Below are 12,923 nucleotides of genomic sequence, written 5' to 3'. Positions count from 1 at the left end.
CCCGCTTCCTGACGTCAAAGGTGGTGTGCCTTTAATCACGGTGCGTAAAATGGGTCACCTACTAGTCGTGAAGTCATGGAATCGATGTGAGACGTCTAAGTGGGCGTCAATATAGGGGAATCACAGGGGTCATTTGACTCACAAACAAAGTCCCTTTGCTTCTAAAGTACGAATTATAGGAAAACCCTTTTATCAAACAAAGCCAACTTTTTAAAGCTGAAAACACTGCTATTTCCTTTGAATTTCCATACGTTTTAGATATGTGTGTTTAAGACTCGAGGACATGTACAAGAGTTATTGTCTGCATGTAAGCAAATAACAATATTTTCTTTTATAATTTTTTAACATATTCTGTCATAAAAAATTTTGATTTAATCAACAACTTCAGAAACTTCGCTATCCGTCTATATCTTTCACTATGTAATGTGTAAGAAACATGAATACCCGTTTTATATATAGATATATATATAGATATAGATATAGATATATATGTATGTATGTACATACATATAGATATATATGTATGTACATACATACATATATATCTATATCTATATATATATCTATATATATATAGATATATATATAGTATTTTAACTGAGTAGAAGACACCTGTACGTTTAACGTTCGATAGTCGTCATGGATGAGGGTGACACACGAAACTAACAAAAATTGGATTTTGACGTATCACCAATCTCTATCTTCACACAGGCCCACCAGCGGCCGAGCGGTAAAGACGCTGAACACTGGTAGCTCGGTTCGAGGTTCGAATCCCGCGAACGGGCTGGCTGCATGGGCGTTTTCGTGGGTTTCCCCATGTGTAACGTGTATACGAGCCAGTTTCTCTTAGAAAGTCCTCCACGAAGGCATCCCTTCCTTTAGGCAGATAGCCCTCGTGTGCTTTGTCATAATTGAATAACCCGCTATCTTCACACATATCAAATTATTTTGGTAGACATTTATCCAATCATAGTTAAATACGATAATTTTCATAAACAGTGGTTTTAAATGTACCACGTAAGCATCTTAGACAGGGAAGCATAAGCAGCGTGGAGATGTTAGCAGGGTAGAAGTTAAGGAAAGGAATGACGTAGTTGTTTACGATGAGTGCCCTAAGAAACGATTGGCGACCTCAAAATTAACTATTATAAATTTGTCGTTCTCCCCTTCTAAGTTCATCTGTTCTCTCAAATTCGAGAACTTTCCACTTTACATAACAACCTAAAATTAATCAATCCCAGCTTAGTTATACTTATGCACCTACTTAGCATAAATACTGCTTCACAAGCAGCTATGCCATCCCTTTCCTTAACTTCTACCCTGCTAACATCTTTATTTTGACACAAAATCGGACTTTTTCTGAAATAACATACCAAATTTTTTTCTATATTTCCATTCTACGATTCAAATTATGCCTGACTTTAAATTTTGTAATTTTTGTTGGGAAATTTCTGGAGAAATTTAAAAATATATCCTGGCGCATTTTTTTTTCAGTTTGCGCCAAGAATATTTCACTTGGCGAACTTCATAATTTATAGCAACATATTTTCCTTTGCTTTTTTCTTTTGTGCATGAGCGGGAAAAAGTCATTGTTCAAATTTTCAAATAATTTTAAGAGTGCGTAAACCACACTTTCGTTATTATCGCTTGCAGTAAATACGCCAAATTTCAAAACGCGCCAAAATGTAAATTCACGCATATCTTAGGAAATTTTAAATAAATAACGTAATTTTGTTCAGGTATGCTTAGAAATACATTTACTATAAGAGGATGTCAAAAATTGTATAGATTATAATTCAAAATTGTTTTCGAAAAATTTATAAAAATTATTTTTAAATGCAAATTTAAGAAAAAGTCATTACAAAGTGGCGAATTTTATTTGGAATGAACCTAAATTTGGAAATATGAAAGGAAGAATGAAATGAGTTTAATAATAAAGCGAAATTAATAAATATATATCAAATTCAATTAACATTGAGGAGTTAAATTTTTTAGAACCAATTTTTTAAAAACTACTCTTGCGACAGTTACAAAACTTAGCACTTTGGCACAATTTGCATCGTAGAATCAAAATATGGAAAAACAATTGGCATTCCACTTCAAAAAAGCCCGATTTTGAGTCAAAATACCTATATCACAACAATGCTATATATAAATCTAGTACATATCCTAAGTCGCGCTTTCGAGATGAAAAACACAAGTTGAATTTCGGCAATCGGCCCGGTAAAACTGGAGATATACAACTGTCCCAATTTTTTTGGCGCAGTGTACACTGGTTTTTAAAATGCGACGTAAGCATCTTAGAAAAGCATAAGCGGCGTGGAGATGTTAGCAGGGCAGAAGTTAAGGAAATGAATGAGGTAGTTGCTTGTGAAGCAGTATTTATACTAAGTAGGTGTATAAGTATAACTAAGCTGCGATCGGTTAAATTTAGGTTGTTATGTAATGTGGAAATATTTCGAGTTTGGGTGAACAGATGAACTTAGGGGGGAGAACACCAAATTCAGAATAGTTAATTCTGAGGTCGCCAATAGTTTCTTAGCGCAGCTATTATATTTTGTTATATTTTACACACACACACACACACATACATATATATATATAAATCAAGAGATACTACTTAAGTCAGAAATTATATAAAAGAAGTGGTTAATAGTCTGACCGGAATTACACATATCAAAATTGAAATAAAAAAATAAAAAAAAAATACTATTCAATAAACAATATAAAGAAATCAATATAATTAATATAATAAAAAATATTGTTGAAAATTCCTTGGCCTTTTAGGCATTTTTTTTTTTTTAATTTTAATATATCATTAAGATATAATCTGCTCCGAAGGAACCTGAAAGTAAAAATTAAATTTATAAAATGAATTCTTGAGTAAGAAATCAAGAGACGCATGGGGTAACTCAAACGCAACGTACTAAATAAATATTCAATAAATTTCAAGCCAAATAAAAAGCGAAATTGCTAAAAAAACTTTGCAGATCCAAAGCAACTTTGTAAATCAGAAGCAAAATATTCCAAGTCAAACGTTTTTGAGGAAACGAATTTATTTAGAAGAAATTTACCAAAGTGGTATAAGTCGTATTTTTAATAATAATTAATCATGCAAAATAGTTTCCAAATTGAGAAAAACATAAAAATGGCAGGTTTACAAACTAAAATGAAAAAAAGAATAGTAATTAAAATAAAACTTAAAAAAGGAATATGTCAAAAACTGGGAAAAGTAGTTCAAACTCAATCAATTAATTCAATAAAATTAATTCAAATGGAATATTAAAAAGAAAATAAAACCTGAATGAAGCAAACCATTTGGTCGTTCTCATTGAAACACTTGAGAATGCTTTTTAGGCGTTAAAAGCATATTGAGTAGTAGGAGAGAAGTTTGAATAATTAAGTTGAATAAAAAGTCGCATTTTGGAGTAGTGAATTTAAACTACGAGCACGTAATGTATTCAGAATTATCATTATTTTATCACATACAGTGGACCATTACTTGATTATATCAAACAACTGCTACCACACGTTTGTGCCCCACAAGTAACCGGGCGGATAAAGACAGCAGTGGCAGCTCTTCCCGGTTTCGAACCCAGACAAATGGGTGGCTGCATAATAGTACTTTGGGGCTTTCGTCAATTAAAACGTGAATGTAAGCCAATTTTCCACAGAAAGTGTTCCACGAAGGTAGCCTTCTCCATAAGCAGAGAGCTATTGTCATATTCAGACACATCCAACCAAACACCATTTTATACACTTTGTAAAGTCTCTCTTATTTTGGTGATCTACACTGGTTTGGTTTGGTTTATTTAATTATGGAAAAGCACATGAGGGCTATCTGCCCAAGGGAAGGGATAGGGACTTTCTAAGGGAAACTGGCTCGTATACACGTTACACATGGGGAAAACCACGAAAACGCCCATGGAGCCAGCCCGTTCGCGGGATTCGAACCTTGGACCGAACTACCAGTGTTCAGCGACTTTACCGCTTGGCCGCTGGTGGGAGGCGATCTACACTAAGTTAAGACTCCAATGTAGGCGTAAGGGATTTAACGCTATGTCTAGATAAGCGAACAAAAATGCACTAAGGGTGCAAAAGACACTTTTATTAAGAATTCAGGAAGTTGAACAGAAGGTACTTCTGCTGCTTACAAACAAGCCAGCATATATGGCGTGAACTCGAAAGTAGGATTTTAAATTAAAACTATAGTTAACTTTTAACTAATTAGCCAAAGGCTAAGCAGAGATATTTAAACCCTCAATTTGGCTCTTACCCTACCGAGGCGTCACAGCACTATCTGCAAGAATAAAGCAACGGCTTAAACAGGAATGATCATCGTAGACTGACAACTAGTAACGTGGCCTTGAGTAGGCAAAACACGCTCTGACGCAAACCCTCACTTAAATACACGAGAGCTAAATTTGCATTCTGGCGGGAAAGTGACAGTAAAGATTCGTAACAAAAAATAACTAATAAATTATGATAAATACTTAACAGTTTCAGCAATACTGGCCCCATACTCACATAATTGGGCTCGAATAGTTTGAAGGTTGAAACCATCTTTTTTTCCCTAAACTATAAAATCTTTCGTTTTCTAAATCTCTTCTACTTTTATACTGCTTCTGTGTAATTGATAAAGCTTTCATCAGATTTAAAGATTATTTTTTTCTGGTTTTTTCTTCGTATACAAGTACTTCAGTTTTTGATACTGTTGTTCGTGATGAGAGATATCTTGTGTACAATCAAAGAAAGACATTTCGCTTCTTTGCTTTTAGAAAGAATTTGAAACCGAATGTGGCTACATCATTTCAACTGTGGTATTTTTTATTAACACAAACAATACATCTCTAAGATTAATTATGTAAACTATCAAAACATTGTAAAAAGAATAACACTCTTTGAAAAAGATTTTTATTGGTAATACTTATTTTCACAACTGTTTTAAGACGTAAGAATACTGCCTTTTATTTAACTGCGGCTGATAGACAAATGTTGAGCTGTTTATAACACAAAGTTCATTACATAAGTCTTGATATGTTACGTTGAAACTTAAAAATATTTTTTTAATGAATTTCAAAACTTTCGTTGCTACTTTAATGCCCCTTCAAATGTCTCACTTGCCTCTGCCTTGTCCCCGCTCAGTATATAGTTAAGACATGATTTCAAAGCTTTGAAGTATGCCGTCAATATGTAGTAATAATTTCTGATAAGAATAATAACTGATACAAAAATTAACACCTTGTATATGTCTTAAGATAATCACAGCTAATTCTTGCATTTACGCCAAACAGTTTCAAGCTTTACGTTTCCTTACATGAAGATGAACATTTTTACTAGTGCTACTGATTAGCAACTCTCTCATTTATATACTTTTTTACATAAGGTGCAGATAAAACTTAATCATTTCTGTTCTAAAGTTCAGAATATTGAAATGTAATACATAATAATGAAAACGCTTAAGTGAAATTCAGTGTACTTAAAGAATAAGCAATAGAAAACAAAATTTTATGAACTTCAAAAATTGCGCAATAACCGAAAATCTTGCCTACTGTTTTATACACACATTTAACTTTTTATTCCCATTAGGCATAACAACCTCATCTCCAAATTGCTATTGTTATTTGACTAAAAACACATTACCCTTAAGATAATGCAATAATGTTACTAATTATTATATCAAATAATTAACAGAATGTTTCGCTTTTGTTTTCCTCATAGTTAACAATGAACATAATAATATAGAACTGCTGTCATAATATTTACTTATGGGCACAAATTAGACTTTTAGACTACATTCTGCTTGCTTAAAATTAGCTGCATAGATATCCAGCTGTTATAGACACTATCTCAGATATCAGGCTTTGGAAAATTGATAACATACTTTGCGCTAAGCCGTATATGTAAATAAAAGAAAATATTTCTCGTAATGTCTTTAAATAAACAAATATCCATGCATCTTGAAATGAGTCCACGTAATTAAGGCAGTATATTCAAGGAAATCGAATTCTAGTATAAAGTACCAAGGGCATTTTTGCTTTATAATTAAGAAAATGCCTTTTTCTCATGGCGATTTCTGGAAATTTGGATTTTCGGAATCAGACGCTTGCACTCTTTGGCCATAAAGAAATGTAATAAAATTCTAAAGAAAAGGCACTTGTACATTTCAAAACATGATCAGTGAATGGCATTTAAAGGGGGGAAATCAGCCTCGTTACACCTGAGGGTCAAATTGAACATGAAATTAAAAATCGCGGATTTTAAGATTAAATATCTCTGTCATTTGTTTTGCCCCGTGTGTCAAACCTACTGGGTTTAAGTTTTTATGACGAATACAAAAGTACCTAAATATAAGTATTACGGTTCAGGAAAACGTATAAAAATTTAGATTTTGTAATATTTACAAAGTCCATATCTTTAAATATAAAAATGCTCAGATATTAATCTTCGCATCATTAAAATTATTTTAATTGGGTTAAATATCTACGATGAACGTTTAAGAAAATAAAGGTCGGGTAAGGACATTTGTGGACACGGTGTTAAGTAAAAATCGCCTTTCAGAGGATTTACAAAAATTATTCCAATGATAGAATAATAATAATAACAGTTTCATGTATCATGTTTAAGATAAAAGTAAACTTAAATTTTGTATGAAAAGTCCTATAAAGAATAACGTCATTCATACGAATGTTTCAATTCCTATTTATTGTAAAGTCGCAATGCGAATACGAAAATTTCTGTTTAAAAACCATGAGTGCATTAGCAAACCTCATTTGCTTTAGCGTATCTATAGCAACAATATGTGCAAAAGGAAAAAAAAATAAGCTCAAGTAGAAAAACAAATTCGCTTAAAAAAGAGCAATATTTTACTGCTTTCATTTTAGTCGTGCTTTGTTTATAAATGAGTAGGTGTTGCCATCACTGGGTCCGAATGAGACAAAATCAAGGTTTTTTTCAAGCTGAAAAGAATTATTTTCAGCTCTGAAATGTTATTCTCCTCGTTTAAATCTCTAACTGTTTTTAAAACGTTTATTCTTTCAAAAGTGATAAATTGTTTGTGACAAGCGAATATGATGTCGATTTCTGAACATTCGAACTGCATTTTTACGCCCTTGTGAGTGGAGATGTTTGAGATGAAATTCCCCATCTTCTTATTTCTTAAATCCCTGTCACGCACTCAGCCAAGAGCTTTAAACAAATTCTTTTGACACTAATAAAGCTTTTATTTGGTGAAACTATTTGTGATACTTCAAATGAATATATTAGAAGATATGCAATGGAATTAAAAGAAAATATTTCGTTTACGGCCAGAATTAACCGGGATATTTTATTTCAAAATCTGTAATTTTTGGTGTCATTTCCAAGTTGCTTTGAACGGATGATTAATTAAGTTAAAATAATTTGAAATAAATTTAAATGAGGTGCAGCAAAACATGTGTACACCCAACTCTTCTTTTTACGCGATAGATACGTTCCTTGGAAAAAAGTGTACAAAAGATATATGCGACATATTGTGTTCCACAATTTTAAAAAATAGTGTAAAATGAAAAAACTGATTATTTTCCAAAAAAACGCAATGATACATGCATACATATATTTGTTCATATGTTTAACATTGTTGCCTTTTGTGATACATTCATTCTAGCTACATGAAGAATATTAAACTGGAAGCAAGTTGTAGAAACTTGTTAAGCTTAAATGTGATCAGTTTAAATTTCATTTTTTGGTTGAAATTACATTAGATGGTGCACGAAAGTTTAATATTCTAAGATAAAAAAAAAATTTATGTTGAGCTATTTATTATACCTTAACCTTATCAGTAGTCTTGTTAATTAATATTATTAGATATTTTTAATTGATCTATCAATGAATTAGGTAATTTGCTCATAGGACGTAAAAACAACATTATGCGATTATCAAATGCTCATTTGAGTGATAGAATAAGAATATGAATGAAGAAGACAACTCAATTTCAAATGCATTTGAATTAAATTATAAATGAATGTTACTAAAAGACAGGCATATAAAATTATAATTAACCTTATAAACTACGAACAGTGAATAGAAATATCACAGAATAAAAGACAAAGTTGGGCTTGAAGGTATGATTTAAGAAATTTATAAGAAAAGAACACAATAAGTAACTTCATAACAGAACACGGAATGTTTCTTGATTGTCAAGTCGTTCCATGCCATGTTATATGTTATTGAAAGCAGTAAAATGCTTTCGGGGAAAAAACTCCAAATATGAAATGGAAAATCATAGACAAGATAGATAATTCGTACAAGACGACTTTGCTATTCAGATAGAGAAAAGCATAATGTCCCTTTTGCTATCAACAATGTACAGTTCATTATTGTCATTGCGCTTCAATAATTAAGTATCAGTACATGAATTAAGTACTGTGTAAGATTATTTAAATTAACTAGGTTTTTATGATTTGGATCTTTAGTGCAACTTTTTCTTTTCGTTCCATCACCAGAATGTACATGAGGTAGGTAGTATTTAAACTGAAGTTTTTAGATTTTAAGACAGAGCTTGTGTCTCGCCTTAACGTGCATGCTACGTTTAGTTACTGCTGGATTTTATAGTTTTAATTTTTAGCTTTATTCGCTGCCAGTACATTGATTTTGACGCTTCTGTTAGAATTACCGATTTTGCTATTTTTTTTATTTATATTCAAATTATATAGTTCTTTGATTACTACTTTCCGTCTTAACTTGAATCTGACTGTTCATTTAGTTGCATCACCACGAGCTGTGGCTGATTTTGTTAGCACAAGAAAGTGCATTTATGTTCTAAAATTTGTTTAAATAAAAAGATTGTTAAACGTTTCAAGTCTTCGTAGTTACTTTGAGACATAGCTATAAATCGCTTAATGCCTGTTGGGGGTTTTTGAACTCATTACCAGCACCAGATCAAGTAAAACCCTAAAACTGGAATCGCAGTGTCATCCTACCGTTTTATCTTCCTTTAAAAAGCAATGCCGCTAATACTCCTTTCTAGACTCCCTACACATTCATGAGATGTACTCTTAAAGTCTTGTTATTTTCCCAGATATTTCTGTAATTTTCTTTCAAACTGACTGCATGAATTCGCTAGTAGTCAGATTCCTTTCATTTGAAGGACCTTTTTGCTTTGAAATCTTCCCCAAGGAAATAATGGCAAATTGAGAAGACTTACGAACGTGTTAGACAGGGCATTACTATGTGAAGGGTAACACGTTCCTGTGGAAAATGAAGGATAATATCATTCTGTGAAAGGTTATAAGTTGAGATAAAGCCTGAGGAAAGAGTCACTCGGGGCTTATAGTGATGTTCTTGTACAGGCATCACTACAGTAATATAACGCTACAGTATTCTAGCAATTACTATATTAAAAAACTTGTTGATGAAGCAAATGGAAAACTTTGCTTCTGTTTTGGAAATGAGAGTACATTATTTCTCTGTCGCTTTTCTTATTTCTTACTGAAAGTTTTTTTTTCCTCTCAGACTTTGCACTATTGAAATATAAATAAATGATTAATCTGAATAAAACTTGATTTTATGCAAAGTAGTTATTGTCTAGTTGGCTCTTTTGATATCTGGTTAAGATGGTGAAATAATGGCAGGACAAAAGTGCGTACAGATTAAAAACACATAGCAAGAGTGAAACATAATGGTTTAAAGATACCATACGGCGTTTGTTTTGAATCTGGAATCACTTTGGAATGTCAATACAATTATTAATTAGTGAATTAGCATTGACTTCGGATTCTTGACACATAGCCGATAGCTGTTAGCCGACAGGGCATTCAGCCAACACATTTAGCAGACATGGACATTTAAGCGACAGGTTATTTAGCTGACACGTATATTTATCGACACTGACCTATAGGCGACAGAACATTTAGTCTACCCAACAGGATATTTAGCTGGCAACATATTTTATAAACACTGCGTTTAAGCGACAGCACGTTTAGCTGACATCAAGTACATGCAGAATGAATGCAGACAGAAACGCGCCACAATATTTAAATAAAATGTATTCATGTTAATCCAACAAAAGTCCGTTTGCAGGGTACACAGCAAAGTCTACAGATCAATACTACATTTTTATCTTTAACGATATATAGGGTAGATATTTAGAAACAGAAAAGTAACCTTAGGGTGACAGATTTATACAAAAATTTTGAGAGCGACCCGATATAGATCCCTCCCTCTTCAGGACGGGAAAAGAAAAATTTCAGCAATGGGTGGTGGCATTGTGTATTTAATTATGGCAAAGCACACTAAAGCTATCTGCCTAAGGGGAGGGATGCCTTCATGGAGGGCTTTCTAAGGAAAACTGGCTCGTATCCACGTTACACATAGATAAACCACGAAAACACCCATGCAGCCAGCCCGTTCGCGGGATTCGAACCTCGGACCGAACTACCAGTGTTCAGCGACTTTACCGCTCGGCCACTGGTGGGCCATTTCAGCATTGGGAGAGGCGAAAATACTTCATATCAGCAGTTCTCAACCTTTTGACTAACGCGTACCATCTAAACAAAAATTGAAACGTGTAGTACTACCACAACCACACTTAAAGCTCAGATCGCATAAATTTAAGATTGTTAAGGAAAAAAATCAGGATGTTGCGGTTTTAATTAACTACCGGCAAATTTCTCTTGCGTAACACCGGTTGAGAACCCTTGCTTTATACAGAAAGCAACAGATTGAGCAAAGCGAAAACTAACGTAACGTGACCTGTCGAGGAAAGAGTGATGAAACGTTAAAAGGATAAGCATATTAGAACTGTGAAAGCCTGAAAACTTAATTTCATTAAGGAAAAATGTTAATGCGAAAGGATTCAAAGAAATACAAGATACACAATTCATGTTCTATAACAAGGCATTTCAACTCTCATCCGTACTGATATATGTCAAACCAAACTCGCACGATAGGCTAAAATTTCGTAGTTAAAAACCAAAATGGGATATTTAAGGATGGATAAAACAATTTCGCTGTATGTGAGAATATGACTTGGAAGGTGAGCTTAGGAGGATCTCAGGAATACTGTAAAGAGTGTCGATAGGAAGAAGCATTGACAATGCAAATTACGAAATCCGCTTTATGGTGACAGGATGTATTTCACAGTTCCTTACCAAGTAAGGTCATGCTCTATACAATTTTTCTTTGTTGAAATCTATGCCATTTTTAATGTAAAATTGTATTTAGTAAAAGCGTGTTTTACAAATATGAATTTCCTTATTTGCTCTGTAAGAAATTTATCAGTAACAGACATCAAAAAGCACTATTACAAAAATTGCATTTCAGATAATGTACATTGATCGTCGAAATGTATAGAGTACCTACCGCTGTTTAAGCTTGTACGCAAGAGATTACAATAGCAGCTTAAATTACTTTTCGACGTTGTTAATGGAATTGGGTAACATACCAGTAATTTATTTCTAGAGGTTTGATAGTTTACTCGAGTATGTTCCTAATGTAAAAAATATGCACATACGTTACACGATCATAAAAAGGTTTTTATTAATGTGGTTTTAAATTTATTAGCATGAACAAAAATACTTTTCCAATACCCATTTTTAAATGTAATCTCATCGTCCCAAACATTGGGTCTTGGAAATTGCATCCTATGAATATACTGCCGGAAACAACTTGCAGAAATGGAGTCTTCTAAATAACATCTTTGAAAGTATAGACTCTTGAAGTGTTAATTTTCAATGACAACACTTTAGAGTGCTACAATCGCGATTTTGAATTAGACTCGAAATTCACTTGCAAGGAATTTTAAATTCCTATCAACCTTCCATAATCCGCAAAACAGGGGTGAATGTTTATGCTTCAAACACACCAGAGCATTTATTGGGGCTATTCCGAATAGCTACATCTTCATGTTATCCAGATTTGGAGTAAAAGATTGTTCCAAATCGGGATAACATGCAGATGTAACTATTTGGAATATTGATGTTAAGAAAATTATCATTTTAAACAGGTGTACCTAAACAGCATTTGCTTTTAAAATACTTCCAGTAACATAATGTTTAAAAATTCCTCAAATTTATTCAGTTATTTTAAATATGGAAACCTGAAACGAATAAAATAAGCGACTTCACTTAATACCTATATACTCTTTCGGAAAAATTGTTTTTAACGCCTCTAAAAATTCAGGCTAGCAAAACCGTCGTAGTATATCGATCATGTTCTTGAGATCAAGAAATGTTCTCTTGGTAAATATATTTCTAGTATAATAAGCTATAAAACGGACAAAAGTTAAATTTTTTATCGTTTTCATAAGTATGCAACAAAATACTAGTTTTTCTGAAACATGATAGTGCATTATTGGAGGAATTAAAGCAACGTATTCATAAGTTTGCAGTAGTTACGAAGGCTTAAATATAGAACTTTTTTCAGCTGCAGAAGTGCAAATCGCGTAATGAAGCTTGAAGTAAGAAGTCTTACGAACCTTATGTATAGGTAGAGATTTACAGCCTGAAACGACTGAAACTATCAGCCAGTTTTAAGCAATCGTTATCGTCAGTGAAGACGATCATCACCTTAAAGAAAGTTGCAAATAATCGATACTACTCAAAGGTCTAACCAGGGTTACTTAAAATAAGGTTCTTGCGGAAAGTAAAAATGAAATATTTTAAGGCATGTTTATCAAGTTCAGGAATACTTAAGTATTCCTCTTAAGTATTAGGAAAATAGCCGTTTTTTGTAAAGCAGCTTATCAGGAAGAAAAATATTTCCTTAACTACAGCTATACTAGTTTTATTCCAACCCGACGGCTGCATGTGCTTACACAACTTGATTGCTAGCATAAGAAGGTTTGTCTCCACACTTGAAAAACAAATTCCTCAACCATTTACTTTATTTACTTTTTCCGTGGCAGCTTTATCTGCATTTGAGTTAGGAATTATCGAGTGATGTAT

This window comes from Stegodyphus dumicola, chromosome X1, assembly GCF_044657685.1.
Source record: "Stegodyphus dumicola isolate Sdum_Otavi_A_Nest chromosome X1, ASM4465768v1".
In the NCBI taxonomy this organism is placed as follows: Eukaryota; Metazoa; Arthropoda; class Arachnida; order Araneae; family Eresidae; genus Stegodyphus; species Stegodyphus dumicola.
The sequence above is the reverse complement of the archived record's forward strand: the minus strand, read 5'-3'. Positions refer to the sequence as shown.